Source organism: Copadichromis virginalis, linkage group LG22, assembly GCF_057382275.1.
Source record: "Copadichromis virginalis isolate Kocher_CV1m ecotype Utaka linkage group LG22, C_Virginalis_male_GT1.1, whole genome shotgun sequence".
Lineage (NCBI taxonomy): Eukaryota > Metazoa > Chordata > Actinopteri > Cichliformes > Cichlidae > Copadichromis > Copadichromis virginalis.
Window position 1 is genome coordinate 275,902 of NC_140638.1, and position 16,599 is coordinate 292,500.

At 46.5% G+C, this 16,599-nt stretch overlaps 1 long non-coding RNA gene across 1 annotated transcript in view; it reads right to left on the minus strand.

The window, feature by feature from the left end:
• Nucleotides 1-957: 957 nt before the first annotated feature.
• Nucleotides 958-16,599, minus strand: part of LOC146682307 (uncharacterized) — a 40,923-nt gene continuing 25,281 nt past the window's right edge. The window contains exon 2 of the long non-coding RNA XR_014917474.1: nt 958-8,583. This is a non-coding gene — a long non-coding RNA (uncharacterized LOC146682307). The remainder of the gene's footprint in view (nt 8,584-16,599) is intronic.

Consider the following 16,599-nt stretch of genomic DNA (forward strand, 5'->3'; position numbering starts at 1 on the left):
TCCGGTCACCCAGTGTCACGTCACAGTGACAAAGTAAACCTTTCCCCCAAATCTCTGATGTTTTGTTGCTGTGTGGATGGAGGGAAGCACCCACAGATCCAACGAAACACCGAGCTCATGTTCACAGCTGCCAAAATGTGATGGAGCTTTGTTTGAAATCAGCGAACCTCAGGCGAGCGAACGGTGTCAGATTCATACAGCAGGTTTCTGCACGTGTGTGTGTGTGTTTTTAACTCTGGTAAATTGTTCCTTTTCCCAGTTTTCATGTCCCAACATGTAAAAACAGCAGAAATGATTTTCAGACTCGTTTGTTTCCGAGTGCAGAGAGAACAAAAGCAGCTCACGTGTCCATGAAGCGCCAAGTTTTTATCAAAACTAAGAACTTTGCATTAATAAAACACAACATTCATGTCCAGACTGAGAAACAATCACCTGTTTGTTGGACTTTAAAAGGTTCACGCTGTCACCAGGTGAAGGAACACTGCAGAGAGAAGGACACGTGATTCGTACATCTACACGCCAGCGATCGCTCAGCTGTTTCTGTGACACGTTGTCAAAGCCACGACACAGAGCATAGAAAACATCATTTTTTGTGAAAGATTTAAAAACTGCATTTAAAAGGAGAGACTTCACAGTTTCAGGGCATTTCCACAGGAGCTGCATAAAGGGAAAATCCACCAGTGCTTCCGTGTGGGTCCTTAGGCCACTCTACAGTGGGTCCGTCCCACTGTGGTGGTTCAGTGGTTTGTGTTTCTGTTTAACGCTCCTGCCTCTTTGGCACAAGTCGTGTTTTTTCCTCTCTGTGGTTGTTTCACTCAAACTCTCACAGTGACAACCATTCACCACCTCTGGACCTCGTCACGTTCTTCACGTTACGAGAAGGTGCTGCAGAAATTCACCGGCTCTAACTGGTTAAAATGAACTATATGTATGCATCACTTATATAGTTCAGCAGCTTCCACCAGTATGAGGTTGAAGTCCTCAACAGTTTCCTCTGAAACGCAGCGAGGAGCCGCTCACAGGAGCACCACGATCCACACACCGAGTTTTGGGGATGGTTTGAACATAATGGCGGTCTGCTACCGAGAGTCCGCCAGGTGGCCGCAACAACAAACATCTCTGATTGTTGTAATTAAGCGTCCAGTGGGCGGGAAAGGCGAGCCAGGTGCTGGGCGGCTGTTCATGGGCTGTCCTCCTGGAGGAACCTAACAAAGCTAACCCAACTAAGTAACACGAGCAGGTTCTATTTGTGCATTTGCAGACGTTTTTCTGTTGCTACACGGCTCTAATGTGAGTGAGCAACGATGCTTTCACTTCTCTCACTCAGGTTAAGGAGTCGAGCGAGTTCTTGTGTCATCGCTTCATCGCTGGATTGGTGCATCCTACATATAACCTGTAAGACATTCGTATGACTGCAGCATACATGTTCTGATCGGACGCGCAGTAATACTGTGAATATTACTCGACTTAATCCAGCAGAACTAAGAATCTGAAATTCAGGTTGATCATCGTTCTGATGCTGCAAAGCTGAACCGACACGCTTTGCAAATGTACGACTAGAAATGTGTATTTTCACAATATCTGAGTGGTTTTCTGTCTCTTTGCAGCTTTTTTGTCTGTTTCTGGTCATTTCACGTCACTCCCACAGTCAGTGGACTTCTTTTTGCCCCCCTCCCAGTGCTCAGTGCACCCACCCAGGACTCTGGGTGGATTTTCCCTTTAAATACAGCATGAACAAACTAAGAGTTTGGGTGAAGCAGCAGCTCGAGGGCAAAGATGAGCTCAGACGTCGCTGCTTTCCCAAAGTCTGAAACACAGAAAGAAAGACACGACAGTAGAACAGACGTCCCGACTCCCTTAAAGGGTAAAAAACAGCAGCGACAGAGCTGCTGGAGTTTCTAATCCTATGTAAACAGACTTGGTGTAAGGCAAGGAGGAAGAGGAGGATACAGTTAGAGAGAGACGAGGGAGAGGAGGAGGAAGAGCAGATGGTTGAAAACGATTAAAGGGCTCAGACAGTCAGACGAGTTCGTTTCGACCAAATAAAGAAAACCAACGGCTCTGCTAAAGTACGGAGGCTCAGGGGCGCCATTTGCAGTCCATCATCAGTGTTTTTAAACTGGAATTTATTTTCCTTTGTTACACAGGAAAATCCTGCTTTGAATAATTATTTCCTAGAAGTGGATCATCACAAAGTTTAACATGTTTTTATTGTGTAAAATCAACACACAATGTTTAGATCAATAATTCAAGGTTTTTGTGACTTTACGTTACAAAAATGCAAAATGCATGTTTCATTTGAAAGCTGTTGAATTTTTTATTAAAACATTAAAAAAGAAAAAACTGGCTCACTCAGTTTATGACTGAAGCTGTGATTCTATATGAAACATAAATCTTATTTATAAAGCAAAGTTTCGTCTATGATTAAGAAATATGAGACTTTCTGATATAAAAATACAGTTTTGAGGAAACGTGCTTTAATGTTATGCTGGAACATTTATTAACACAACGACACACTGTAAAGACAACGGCACAAAACAGATTAGCTGTTCATCAGCTGTAAGTTTGATCAGTTTCAGAGCGAAGCCGCGCACACTGAGATTTTACTTTGAAGGTTTTCATAAAAAGGAAGAACAAACTACATCTGGATCATTTTGTTTGTCAGGGTTACAAAAATAAAAGCTTCCTTCCTGTAACAGGATGTCACGTTTCAGTCATTTATTTTGAAGGTTTATCAGATTGTGGATAAATAGGTCGTGTCCAAATTCATGGGCTGCATCCTCCTGAGGCCGCATTTGTAGGCCGTCACAGCGACGTGCCGAAGGCTGTCCAAATTCGTAGACTCCTCCGAATGCAGCCGACAAATGCGTCCTCCTTTTCCCCGAATTTGAAGGATGGGTCGGGTGTGTCCTTCGTGACCTACCATATCCCAGAATTCATAGCGTGGCCCAGCCAAACTCTAGTTTCCAATAATGGCGGCCGCTACTAAGTTTTAAAATCACTCTTATTAATCTTTCTGGGTCACAAAATAAACTTTTAACATATTTTCAGGCGAGAAAGTAGTTGTGTAAACATCAAATATCTGCTCGGTTTATCAAGATATCGCATATTTGCAAAAGTGCTTCGATGTTTTCGGAGACGTCTGCTACCCACCAGCTCGATAGCTAGCCGGGAGCTCGAGGGTTACTGATGCGGCCGAGAATGGCACAACTCCTGGCACATCATTTTCAGATCACCGCGGAGTTTCGCTGCTCGGGTTAAACATGATATGTAAGTCACTTAGACAACCTAAAAATGTTATTGTTGGGCTTTTTTCAGTGTTTTATTTGTTCGTGAGTAAATCGGTTTGGCTGAGATTAAAGTTCTTAGATTAGATTAGATAAAACTTTATTAATCCCCCGGGTGGGTTCCTCTGGGATTTTCACACAGCTGACTAAACGTCAAACAGAAAACTGATTAAACAGAAGTGTGAGACGGTCGAGAGTTTACTCCAGTGTCCTGTTATATTTTAGATAGCAAGGAGCAGACGGCTGAGTTTATTGAACTCCACCGAGACAGCGGCGACGCTAATCTGAAGGCGAGACCGTCACATTCCACAGCCGTTTACTTCCGGCCTACCCGACCTTCTGAGGACCCGGCCCACGTAGACTCAGGGGGATGCAGCCCATGAATTTGGACACGACCATAGTGAACTGGATACTTTGGCCCACCGTCAGCTCATCACTCTTCCTGTATTTGGCTCTCAGGTTCGGCTGCACGAATGACGACACTTCCTGCCTGCTGTGTTTATCCACGGAGGCTTAATGAACGTCTCACTGCCTCCCTCGTCTCTGACTCTCGCTGCTCTCCCTGGACTCAGCCACAGGGTCTTTGTCGTGTCTACATTAAAACGAAAGGAGGGAATAAGGGTAATAACTGAAGCCATCAGTGTAATCCTGGGAGTTTAGCTGCTGTTTGAGCTCCACCTGCGGACGGAGAGCTGCAGGGAAAACGAGCTGGCTTCACTCCCATTTAGCAAATAAGACATAAACTGCACAGGATTACCTCGGCTGTGCAAATGGCTCCACATTTGTGAGGAAACGAGCCTGAGTAGGACAGCCCCCCCTCAGACTGCATATCACTCGTGTTTGGAGCCTCTGGTACTCCACACATGACTGCATAATAATGTGGAGCCACTCAGAGAGCACACAAATCCCCACGGACAGAACAAAAACAAAGTGTGTCCACATCTTTGTCCCCACAGTGCAGGTGTACGAGACTGCGTGCGTGCACACCTGTCCACAGCTTTAAAGCACATCTGCACAGGTGTGCAGCAGCTGACAGTAGCGTCATGAGAGTCTGAGACAGAGCCACTTACTCACACTTCTTTTACTCCGTTATCACAGTTTTTCTTCTTTATAAGCTTTAGCAACATGTGCTTCACCTGCAAACTGACAGATGGAGGCAGGAGGGGGACAGACCGGAGGGGTGGAGCTTAGTTTGGCAGTGAGTCGCTGTGTGTGTTACAGGAAGTGCACGTGCACAGACTGTATATGATATATTGTCACAGGTGTGCCTCGTGACAGGCAGCCGGGACATTTTGTGAGACTGTGCGAAGAAAAGCAGAGATTAGAAAAGTGTTTGTGAACTATTTGGAGTAATATACTCAGTAATGCACTCGTTTACTGCTGAGTGTGTGTTCTTACATGTGTTGAGTGTGACATACAGTGACCTGTAAACTCTACGGAGACACAGAGAGTATGATTATTATTATTGAAAGTAGTGTGAAAGAAAAGGACTCATGGAGGTCACGGTAAAAGAAGGACTTCCTGTTAAACAAACGACAGCAGGAAAGTCTCCAGCGTCCCTGTGAGGAAAACGTTTGAAGCCTCAAACAGGAAACGGGTTTGTTTGTCGTCACGTTGGTGTTTCGCTGTTTGAGTCGCGATACAGATGAATATATGACCTGAGTCATAATTCATATTTGAATTATAACAATAATATTAATGTTACATAGTAAAAAAGCCCAAGTTTAACCTATCAGATCAGATTTTCTTCAGATAATACATGTTTATGCTAAATTTAAAAACAATCTGGGAATTTTAAGTTGATCAAATTATGAAAATCTGCTGAAATGTAGGACTGAAGTCATTCTTTCATTTTTAACTATAAAAATCGAACATTTCAGGACCAGAGTGCTGAAGCCCATATTGAATTTTTATTTATTTTAAATGGAGTCTGAAGCCCGTTTGGAGCTGTTGGACACGGATGTGTCCATGACAGTCAGCGTGACTGGAGCAGCAGAGCGAACGAACTCTTCAGTGATGCTCACTCATGTGCTGAAGAAATCAAAACTGCTGTCTGTGATGTGACGGAGGGCTTTGCTGGGACTGGAGCGAGCCCCAAAACTTTAAAAATGAACGAAAAAGAAAATCCAAAGATCTCAGATCCACGACCCCGCTGTGCTTTGATGAGAAGAGGCCTCCCTCTGCTGCACAGGGACAACAATCACCCGTTTCGCTTTCTGCCGATGGCTTCTCCTTCAGGGTATCCCCGGCAGCAGCGCCCCCCCAAAGTGCCTCAGAGACTTTTAGAGTTTCACAGAAAGAAAGAGGGAGGAATACTGGGAGGCAGATCCACGGAGGCACAGGAAACGGGTCGGGAAACCCCGTAAGTCCCAGTCTGAGGATCACAAACATCTTCAGGGACGCCGGACTGCTCACTGTGTTGGAGTTGGCAGTCGATGCCGTCTGTTTCGCGTTGCCATCCACACCTCAGCTGACCTGCATGATGAAAACCCGGAGAGGGGAGGCCTTTCATTTTCACCGGCTTCAAACTGTTTGTCTGCTCGAGGGGATTTTTCAGCTCACAGGTTTGACAGGAGACCTCCAACCACGAGGAAGCCCTTTACAGCAGAGCTTCTGCAGGCGGCCCGAGGAAAAAGCAAAAACACATCAGTGCAGAGCTGCTGCTGTGGGAAGAGGTCTCCTCCACAGCTGTTCTCTCTGCTCCCATCAAACTTCAGGAAAAGCTGCACCGAACATTTAGTGCAGCAACGGAAATTAAAGAAACGCTTATTTTCTCTCATTACAGCAGGATGAGCCTCGAAGTCCCTCAGGTACTAAAGCTGCTCCAAAGCAGCAGGTCAGGAGAGCAGCGCTGCGACGCACGACAAGGTCGTCCATAAGTGTGTCACCAGGTCTGCTTCTGATAAGAAACCATTAAATCCATTAAGTCCTCCAGTTTTGAGATTAGCAGACTGTCGTGTAGCAGAACTTTGATTCTCTGCCTGAAAACAGGCTGGAACACGTTTATGGAGAGGAAATGGAGACACGGTCGTGCTTCCAGAAACAAAAACAAAAAGCACAACAGACAAAAACTCAAAGTCTTTAAAGGGTTAACCTTCGAGGACAGTGGGCTTCCCCTAACATGACTTCCTTCTTGCCTCGATGGTTTCAGCCACTTTATGGAAAGTCTGCATCTCCAAACAGACGCAGAGTTTGATGGATTCAGGTTCATTAGCACACTAAACTGATCATATAGAAGAATTTACAGCAGTTATTTCTCATCCTGTGTTTTAGATGGGAGACTTTTCTTCATCCCACTTGGCAGTGTGGTAAAGTGTTTGGCAGAGTGTCTGAACTGAGATTTAACAGTGAACCATGATCTGCTGCGATTGGAAGGCAGACAGAACATTCATGCTTCCAGCACAAGAACCTAAACCTGCTATATTTACTGAAATATTCATGTGACCAGGTGATCTAACATGTTGGATTAAACCCATTCATCATATTTGGAACTGAATGTAATCACCACACCTTCCACACGGGAACATTTGACCCAGGTGTTCTGGCAGTAAAGTGTCTCAAATATACAAACTTTTTATGAGACTGGCTGAACCCAAACTGCCGTCACGGCCCTGGATGGGTCACGATGACCTGCTGACTGTTCAGATGTTCACAGGTTAAGCTGTGGTGTGCTCTGGCAGAGGGGAGCACGGTCATCGTTCAGTGTGATCGCTAACTGAACCTGTTAAAGTCCATAAAAATGAGTCCGTGTCAGCACTTCCAGAAACGTCGCAATGAAGCACATTTTCTGCGCTCCTCTGGGATGGCTGATGGTGTGAGAGCAGTCTTCATCATTCCGGTTCTTCTTTCCTGTGATTGGATGCAGAGATTGAGGTCAGACCCACCTGTGGATGTGATCTCAGCGCCGGCTGTGGCGGACAGTCGGCTTCGGGCCAGACTGGTGAAACAGCAGCTGAGGGTCGTTTGTTTTCTGTGTTTTGGCTGCAGACATCACTGGTTACTAAGCAACAGCCCGGCAGGAGGACGATGGAGAGATGTTGGAAACATCTCGGCTCTGCAGACTCATCAGCAGAGCCTCCTCCTCCAAATAAGGCTGCGCGTCCTCAGTGAGCTTCAGCAGCTGTCAGAGTAAGTTCTTTGAGTCTGAGTCAATAAAAGTTCAGAAAGAGAACAAAAAGTAAAAGAAAAACCAAAAAGACTGTCTTCTCCATGAGAGACGGCAGCCCTGACACGCTGCCCGGCAGGCAGCTCGCTGCTTGTAGAAATCCGTCACCTGTAACACTCGGAGCGCAGGGATTTCTAAACGTTGGTGGCTTCTGAGCAAAAATGGCACCTGCACATCTCAAACCAATCAGAACTCCAAACGTGCAAATTGATCTGCATGAGCTGTTTGTTCATATCTGAGGACTTTGCATGTCTTCAATACTTTCACACATTTCCAATTACACTGATTGATTTGAGACAAATGCAGATTTTTACCCAGATGTGCTGCCTGCCGGGCAGACTGAGGCGACAATCAGACCGGAAGCTATAGAAACACAGAGCGCACGTTTCCTTTTCCCACCTGCCACACTTCATATATAACAACAACGCCTCAGCAGTACCAGGTAAGAGGCCTAACATCAGACTAAAGTGGCTGTGGAAGCAAACCACAGCTGCTCACATCATCAAAGTTATTCAGCGATTTGGAAAGTCGTGTTTTTATTAAACTTGGAGCTCGCCTTTTCTGCTCGAACTTTTCACCAACTTTCTGTAGAATAAATAAACTTTATACACCAACAAAGTGTCACAGAGGCATATTTAACCCTGTGGCCTGTCGTCTGGTTTCTCTCCGCCTTGTGGGAAAATGTGCACCTGTGTTTGTGCTTCACCTTCTTAGCGTGATTGTCGCCTCAGTTTAACTGTCGTTTGTCAGGGTTGCTGCCTCTCAGGCTGCCTGTCAGGAAATCCGATAATCAAAGGTGTCCTTCTCCATGTAGTCGGTCCAGGTGGAGGAGGGCATGCTCCGATACGGGTCCAGGAGGATACGGAAACAACGGACGATCAGGAGGCCCAAGAAGATGAAGAGGATGAGGACGAAAATGAAGGCCGCCCTTTGCTCGAGTGTGAGGAAGGCGGCTGAAGCTGAGGACGAAGACGATGAGGAGAAGTCTGATTCCGAAGCAGAGAAGGTGCTGCTGTAGAGGTCGTCTGCCATGTTGGGGTGAGAAATGTTTGGTGGCTTCAGAAGCTGATTCTCCTTCTCGGTCCAGAGGAGATGATCATCTTTGAGTCACGAGGTCAGCGTCTGAAATGCCTGCAGAGACAAACAGCAGAAACAGGAATGTGAAGAACACTAACCTCTTATTATTCTACCCTGCAGCTTCAGAGAGAAGGTTAAGTTACAACGACAATAACCAACGACGTCGACGACACCGGGCTGTGCACTGAAACACAGCATCATCTGCATAGCTGCAGAAATGACCTGAAATCCTAAAACAGGAGCAAGAATGAACCCTGCAGCTCGCCGCGTACACAGAAAGGGTCAGTAACATTCATTGGTGCTTTCTGGGAGCATGTGCGTTGTGATGCTTTGTAACCTGCGATGGACAGTGGAGGGTTTGCTGATGGTGCACAGCTAAACTTTCTCCTCCTTCCCTCTTTAATATTTCACCGCTGCCCGTCTCCTCCTTCATTCTCATTCAGTTCAGCTTCACTTTCTGAACTTCTGCAGGAAAAGAAAGCGAGGTGTGGACTTTTTGAGAACATGGAATCAGTCCTTTAAAGCTGATTTCCATCATGTGGATGCTATTTACAGTTTTATTAGAGGCCACGTTGAGCTGATTCATCACTGTGGAGGTGAAAGCACACACAGCAGCATGCTCTGCTTTATAATGCAGGAGTCTCAGAGTCCCTGCAGGCTGCAGCTGTGGCTCTGAAAATGCGTGAAAACCTAAAATAAGTAATTAGATTTGATGGAGCAAATCATGCTGACCTGAGTGCCACTCTCACTCAGAGCACCATCAGCGTGAAGCCTTTGAACAGCCGTCACCGTAAAGATCAAAGGAATGTCGGAAAGTTCTGGACAAGTTTGAACTGGGTGGAGGTCAGAGCTCACTGTGCTGGTTCATAACGTAACGGCGAGCAGCCCGCGTGTTTCCTACACATGAAGTTCATGTGTCACAGTGCCACTCCACAGCTGAGTCGGGGGATCGGATGGTCGGGGTTTGAATCCACTGAACGGCTACCCCGAGGCAGGTACTGTCCCAACACACTGCTCCCTGGGATTGGTGGCTGCCCACTGCTTCACAGAGTGAATGGGTTAAACGCAGAGGACTGATTTCCCTGCAGGGATCAATAAGTATACATCAGATACGGTCCCGTTAACCACAGACTAACCAGAGACGCTTATTCTCTGCTGAGAGCTCAGAACAAAGCTTGGGAGATGCTGCAGCTCATAGTCCAAGCGAGGAAGAAGCTGTCACGGGGTCAGGGCTCTGGCAGGGCTTTCAACGCCTCACTGACTACAAGCCCCTCCCCTGCCGCTCTCTACCAGATAAACTGAAGAACTTCTATGCGTGGTTTGAGATTAACAACACCACCCGGGCACACACGCTTCCACTGCCACCGGGACACCTGAGAGGAGAAAGGCCAGCATCAACCCAGACACGGCGGCAGGACCAGATAAGATTCCTGAGCTTTAAAGACACTTCAGCACATCAGGCAGCCGTGCCACGACTCAAGAGCACCATCAAAACTCCAGTGTCAAAGAAAGCAAACCCAGTTCGGCCCGTGGCCCTCACACCAGTTGTGAGCTAATGCTTTGAGCGGCTGCTTTTGAAGCACATCAGGCAGTCGTGCTGATGCAGCTTGACAGAGATGGTGACCGATTTCAGGAGGCCAGGCGAACATCATGACACTGACCTCACCATAGATGGTGCTGCTGTGGAGAGGGTCAGCAGTGTTCCTGGGTGGGCACCTAGCTGACGGCCCATCCTTCTCCACCAGCACACCAGCATCAAAAAGGCACAAAGCATCTCCAGCCCCTCAGGAGACTCAGGACCCCCGACACCTCGCCCCACAGAAAACATCCTGACGCTAAGCTTCACAGCTGGTTTGGCAGCTGGAACAACAGGCTTGTTAGGACTGCCAGTAGGATAGCTGGAGTCCCTCTCCCATCCCTGGAAGCAGTCTCCATCATCAGAGACCCCCCCCCCCCCCCCCACCACCATGGCCTGTTCTCCCTCCTGCCATCTGGTGACAAGTAGAGCAGCTGCAGGAGCATCAGGATGCTGGAGGGGTTCTTCACACAAGCTGTGAGGCTGATACAGGATTGTGATACCCCCCCCCCCCCAATCCATGCAGCCACACTGTAAGACCCACAAACAGACTGTGACCCCCCCCCCCCCCCCCCCCCCCCATATACACACAGAGAAACAACACACTCCTCACACACTCAGCCTCTGTGTGAGGACTGCTGTAGCTGAATGAGTGTGACTGCTTACACCTGAGTTTGCTCTTTTTATCCTTATTTTAGGTATTTGTTATACTGATTATTGATTATTATAGACACTGGTGAGAAACAGTGTTTCGTTTCAGTCTGTGTTTTTCTGTACACGCAGTAAATGTGGCTCATACAGTCTGAACATGAACCCGGAGCCAACATCCGATCGAATTGGACGTATTATTGATCAGAAAACGTCGTCAGAAACAGCAAACGTTTGAATCACAGAGTTTAATTTTTGTTGAGCAGCCCGAACACTTTGATTTTAAAGAGTGTGTGACACACACACGCACACACACGCACACACACACGGCGGTCCAGCTGTGAACGCTGAGGTCGGGTTACTTCCTGCAGATCAAACCTCTCTGCTGTGTCGTCTGTTGCGTAACATGTTTGCAGCCGCTCGAGTGAAGCAATGTGTTGGCGTGGAGAGAGTGGAGGAGTGGGAGTGGGCGAGAGAGGAGGATGCTGATCTGAGTGGGAGAAAGAGAGAGGAGCCTTCTAAGGATGAGCTGTTTGTGGACGCTCTGAAACCAGACGGTGATTCAGAGGAGAGCAGGAAATGACAGCACAGTAATTCAACAGGTAGCTAAACTGTTTATGACCCTGTTTCCTTTATTTTGACATATATTTAGTTGTTTTTCACTGGTGCAAACACCCTGGATGGCTGAAACGAAGCCAGTGTCATGTCCTATCAGCTGCAGCTCCTCCTTTGCTGATCAACTGATGAACTTGATTGATGGAAAGCTGTTTCTTGTTATTAGTCTGAAGGGAATCTGAAAACCCAACAGTGTCTGCAGTGATGTGTTCACAGCAGTGGCGTGTCCAGCGGGGTGGCCTGGGGGGGGCACAGGCCACCCCCCCAACCAGACTGGCCACCCCAGGTGCCACCCCGAAGCTAAAACAATAACATTCAATGAAATATCAAATGTATGATTATGTTTTCACAGTGAAGCTCAGATATCCGAGTGTAAGTGAATGCAGCATCGGCTTCTGCACTATGAGCATCATGTTAGCAAAGGAAGGAGAGCCAAGCACGAAAGAGGCACCGCAGAAAACTATTTGTCGGCGAAAGATTAACACCAGGGGTCCCAGTCCACGAGGGCCGGTGTCCCGGCAGGTTTTAGATGTGTCCTTGATCCATCACAGCTGATTTAAATGGATAAATTACTTTCTCGACTTGAAGTTCTCCAGAGGCCTGGGAATGAACTAATCATGTGATTCAGGTGTGTTAACCCAGGGTGAGATCTAAAACCTGCAGGGACACTGGCCCTCATGGACTGGGATCGGGGACCCTTGATTAACAGGTTAACATAGCTGGACTGGCCATCAGCCCACCGGTGATTTGCCCAGTGGGCTGATGACTTATTTATTTATTTATTTTTGTAATGGCACGAACAATGAGAGGTGGTGGATTGGCCAGATGCTGGCTGATGTGTAAAAATAACTCAGCTGTTTGGTGGTGGCTGTGGTGGAGCTGCCACAGAGGCCAGCAGGTGGATGAGGGAAGGGGAGGCAGGAGGAGCAGAGCCCCGAGGCGGCCGCCCGGTCCGAGAGTGTCAGGTGAACCGAACTTCAGGTAAGAAGTTATGACCTGCAGTCTCTCTGGGTCAGATATGAACCAAGTTTAGGTGGAGTTTATTTTCGTTATGCTGACTTTTCCGTACTGCTACTAGCTAGCATGACGGAGTTTCTATACAGCTGGGTGGTGCTATGATGTTACTGATGTTGAACTTTATTTTGTTCATAAGGTTCGTTAGCAGAGTTGCCAACCGTCCCGTAAAAAACGGAATCGTCTCACATTCAGAGAAAATATTACGCGTTTCATGTTGAGGTGAAAAGGAACAGTTTGTCCCGGACTTCAGCTACAATGAAAAAGACACAAAGCTGGAGTTACTCTGTGTCTTTGCTGCACAGCTGCCTCTTCTTCTCTCATTCTCTCCCCCTCCCTCTCCTGTTGCTACTTCAATCATGAAACTGATCAATGATCAGCTGATCGTCTCTCTTGTTTGTTTATCGCTCACTTTGCGCCAGAAACAGGAAACCAGCAGATGTTGCGCTAAACAACAGCAGCACGTTTAAGCTTGATCAGCTGTTGTTAGAATGTATTTAATATTAATTTCTAGTATCAGCTGATGTTTGCTGGAGCCACAGCTGTAAAGCTGCTGGTCATGATGTCGGTTTGGATATGTGGTGAGAGGGAAACATGAAGATGAAACCAGGAGATGTCCTTACTGAACCATCAGAGCTGAACAGGTGATGGAGAAACAGGTTTACCTTTTAGGTCACATGGATGAGTTGAAGTTATGAACTGTTTCTGAGAGACAAATAACACCAGGATCCTTTTCTAAGCAGCTGACAGCTGGTAACTGTGCAGGGGCGGGTCTAGCAAAGTGTTGCCAGGGGGGCATGTAGGGCATTAACAGGGAGAGGGGGGCACAAAGAAATACTTTACTTTCTAATTCTCATTTAAAATGTCTCGCTTTTAAAAAATAATTATCTGAAAGTTTTTATCTGATGTAAAATGTATAGAAATCATACATATACCAACAAGACTGTACATCACTGTCACAGCAGCGTTTGTTTTCAGTCAAAGTCTTTATGGCTTTAATACCTGGTGGGTCGGTCTGTAGTCAAAATGCCCGATTTTCTGTCCCAGTCCAGCCCTGTAGGTTAATACTGGCAGTGTCACGATGCCAGCTGACTGTATTTCATCATCAGCCAGTGTTGTTCTTGATCAATATTACCAAAGTTTACCATAAGGCAGCATAGAAAGTATTTACTTGCTTTCAGGTTTTATTCAAATGTTAGTCTTTTCAGTTGTTTCCCCACTTTTTCCTGTTTCACAATCAAACACCAGTTTGTGAGAAGATGATCTTGTTTTTTTAACAGGCAGATAAAGTTTTGCATTGGCTAATTTGCCAATTGTATGTTAAAATTTTTTCGTATTTTAATATTAAAAAAAGTTTTTGCCCAAAACATATGTGCACTATATGTCAGTAAAAATACTATGCAAATATTGCTGTCCTTGACTGCTGAGTAAACACTGACAAAGCACTGATTGTATCTCTTGTACTTTATCAACACAGTATCTAACAACTTTGCACCGTAGTGGTTAAAATCTCATTCTAATAAGAGTTAAAAGCGCATTCAGTTATTAGGTTAATAGTTTTATTGAATTATGGTTAACGGTTGGTAGAATTGTTTTTAACATTATCTGCCAATTACATCTGCCACCCTTCTCCAAATCTGTGCCCCTACCTGGCCCCCCCAACAAAAATTTTGTAGACACGCCACTGGTTCACAGGTGAGTCTGGTCCCATCGTTGTTATGCTCTCTGGGTCAGTCAAAGAGAGAAAAGAGCATCACATGACCTGTCTGCATCACCCTCAGCTTCCCTCTCAGGGTTCCTCAGCCTCAGCATCGATTCCTGGCTGAGGTCGTCAGCCTGGAGCCGCTCTGAAGGCCAGTTTGTTTGATGAGGTAAACAGGCTGCTGTTCGCATGCTGATCAGGGCCAACCTGAAACAGGGAAAACAAAGCTGCTTGCCCAGCTAACCACTGGAAACCAGAGCTTCTTGGAAAGAGTGGGGCAAAACCAAGGAAGTGAAAATGTCAGGAGTTTGGTCTCTTTCTAATATGTTTTTGTTTCAGGGTTTTCCATGTCGCTGGTTCCTGGTTTACATTTATATCAACCTTCTTCCTGTTCCTTTGGATTCTCGTCCTTCAGGTATGTGAGTCGGTCATTGGTTTGGTCACTTCCTGTCTCACTTTGGTGGTCTTCTGTCCCCTCTGCTGTCATTTCTAGTTTGAATTTGGTAAATCCTCTTTCTATGCTGTTTCCATCTAACAGGCTCAACAAGTCGTGCTCCGGGATTGAACCATCAACCTGCCCTACCACCTAAGCTACAGCCAGCTCTCCACATAATGGAGGGGCAGTCGTTGCCATTGTTTTGTGACCCGTCTCTGAAAATGTCACGGTTAGTGTTGTGTGGCAGGCAGGATGGGGACCCAAATGCAGGACTCGAGACGGAGGAATAAACTCAAACAGCAGCTTTACTGCTGGAAAACTCACATCAAACACACAAAACTAAACTAGAAACAAGAAACTCAAACTAGAAAATAAACCAGGGCCATGGAGGGAAACACAACACAATGAGGGTACGACAACGGACAGAGGACAACATAGGGTTTAAATCCACAAGCAGGACAACAACAGGAGGGGGAACAGCTGGGACTAATCAGACCTAACGACACGAGGGGACGCACATCTAGATACACAGAAACAGGAAACACACAGACTCAAACTCAAGACATGCAAGCTTAAAACAGGGAGCATGGGACACGGGACAAAGACTACACACAACACTGAGGAAGGAAGGACTCCACTATGAACTACAGGAAACCAAACGAACAACAATAATCAAATAATATAATTACAGAGTCAGAAACACAAACACAGCACACTCGGTACTGTGACAGGAAACGATTTGGAAAAGTTCAAAATCAAGAAGGAAAAATGAAAATGTTACAATTTTGGAAAACCATTCAATCCCACCCAAAACCACTGCTCTATGTATTCTGTTAAATAATGAGCCATCCATACTTTTATTTTGGAAGTTCGTGTTCTCTCCATCGCCGTACTTCCTGTTTCACACTAAGCTTTCTGTACTGAATTAATCAGCTCCTGGGCAGATACTTGGATCAATCTTCAATGTTTCCTCTGCTGTTTCACACATTTATAACAGCAAAGATTTGACAGCAGGTCAAACAACAGCAGCCTTGAAAAGCCAGCAGGGGGCGCTCCCTGAATCCAGACCCACACTCCAAACTGTTCCTGATTATAAAAGCAGGAACGAGTCAACAACACACAGACAGCAACATCTAGAAGAAAAGTAATTAAAACTCCACCTTTAACAGCAGTGTTTCCTGCTGCCAGTCCAGCCTCTGAACAACAACCACACCTGGATTATTCATGACACATCTGCACTGCAGGTACAGCACACAGGAAGTCTGCACTGCCCCTTCATGGCGGTCAGTCTTTAGTGAAACACGGGTGGCGGCAGCATCGTCCTCCAACCAGGCTCAGGATGAGCATGAAGATGTTTTTAGAGGAAAATCCAAAGATGAAGTGTAAACACCACAGAAGAAGCCTGGACACAGAGCTCTACTGACCGACAGGTATGAATGGTGCCTGGCTCAGAACATGGACAATAATACATGCACATATGTTTAATATAGATATATAAAGAGTGTACCACCCCTGCGGGCGGTCTGTCCTTCCAGCTCGGGTCCTCTACCAGAGGACTGGGAGCTTGAGGGTCCTGCACAGTATCTTAGCTGTTCCTGGGACTGCGCTGTTCTGGACAGAGATCTCTGATGTTGTTCCTGAGATCTGCTGGAGCCACTCGCCTAGCCTGTGAGTCACTGCACTGGGACCACTGGGACCACTGTTACCTTCACCCTCCACATCTCCTCTGAGCCCTTGCTTCTCCTGTTCCTCCTTCCTGATGTTGGTGCTTAGAGCTGGTTGCTGCCATGATTACCCCCTCTGTGCAGCTTTGTCCAGCACACTGGATTACTTTAATGTAAAGTTTAGTGTTGGCCACGTGCAGCATTCCAGATAACAGTCCACTGCAATGTGTGTGTGGGTATGTCACTGGTGTTTGTTTTGGAGGGTTGGAGGCAGTGAGTAAGGTGGCAGGAGGGTGGGGGTCAGTGACAGTTCAACAGCCTGATAGCAAAAAAAGATCACATTCATCGCAGAGACCGACATAATCTGACCAATCAGCGACTGCTGTGTCAGCTGTAACCTGCTGTCAGCAAGTCC